Here is a 1,241-nt window from a genome sequence, read left to right as displayed (position 1 = left end):
TACAGCTCACTCACACAGAGCAGAATGATCCCTCCTCCCGTCCTGTGACTCCTGTCCCAGTCACTTCCTATAGCCTCTGTGTGTGTGTGTGTGTGTGTGTGTGTGTGTGTGTGTGTGTGTGTGTGTGTGTGTGTGTGTGTGTGTGTGTGTGTGTGTGTGTGTGTGTGTGTGTGTGTGCGTGTGTGAGTGTGTGTGCTTGTAGATCCGTCGATCTACATCTACAAGCTCAAAATACGTCCCAAACATACGTATCTCTGAGTGATTATACTCAATTGGTTCGTAACTGACCCCAGTAAAATGTCCCCCCTCCGCCCACTTTACTGTAGCTACACATTTTTTATTTTGATTTATTATAGGATTTTTTGCATAGTACTGAAGTAGCCTAATGTATATTATGTCATTAAATGTTCTGATGATGAATTGAAAATGGAGGACCCCAATGGAAACGAGCCTATTAGTGCTTGTCGTATCTGGACTCGATAATTCTGTACTATAGCATGCTATAATCAACTCTAAGTTGATTGTCTAGTCTGTCTGTCTGCAAGTTTGAAAGCAATCACTCAGTCAAGTACTCTGCATTGTTCATTACTCCTTTGAAGCTTCTCTCAGGTGTGAATCAAAACACACGTAGCAGCCATCTGCTATTCCTATGCACGTTGTTGATCTTTATGTTAAATCCCAACCCCTCCCAGAACTCAACTGTTTGATGTAAACTATATATATGTCTGTAAATACAATGTTGAGTTAGTCTTGTTGGGGGCAGTGTGACCGTACGGTCATGTGCCCTGGGCTCCGCGGCTCAACTCAAGGGCCGCGGAAAGCCCTCTGTCTTTGTCTGACTTACTGCAAATAAATACATCGATGGATCTTCAGTTCACCTCTCTCTGCGTGATTTTCCTCATCCGACCGTCTAAGAGTTTACCGTCTATACTCTTCGTTACTTTGTCTATTTTAGTCCAGTTTAGATGAGTGTACTTGTTGGATTTACACGACAAGTTGGAGCCTGAAAAAACTGCTTTTGGGATGGTTTTCCATTCCAGGTAAAACGAACCGTGGACCACTGGACAATTTGGACAAGTTGGCGTTGAGTTTTGAATTTTATTTTTTCGGCGAACGGCGGAACAAAGAGATGCGGGGACCAACAGCACGTGCGGTGCTCTCCGACGTGGACGGCGACGCAGCGGGAGGAAGCGCCTCTACAGCGCATCGGATGGCGACCTGCGGATCTCCACATATCGGCG

Source organism: Protomyctophum parallelum, assembly GCF_964188405.1.
Source record: "Protomyctophum parallelum genome assembly, chromosome: 6".
Classification (NCBI taxonomy): domain Eukaryota; kingdom Metazoa; phylum Chordata; class Actinopteri; order Myctophiformes; family Myctophidae; genus Protomyctophum; species Protomyctophum parallelum.
The sequence above is the reverse complement of the archived record's forward strand: the minus strand, read 5'-3'. Positions refer to the sequence as shown.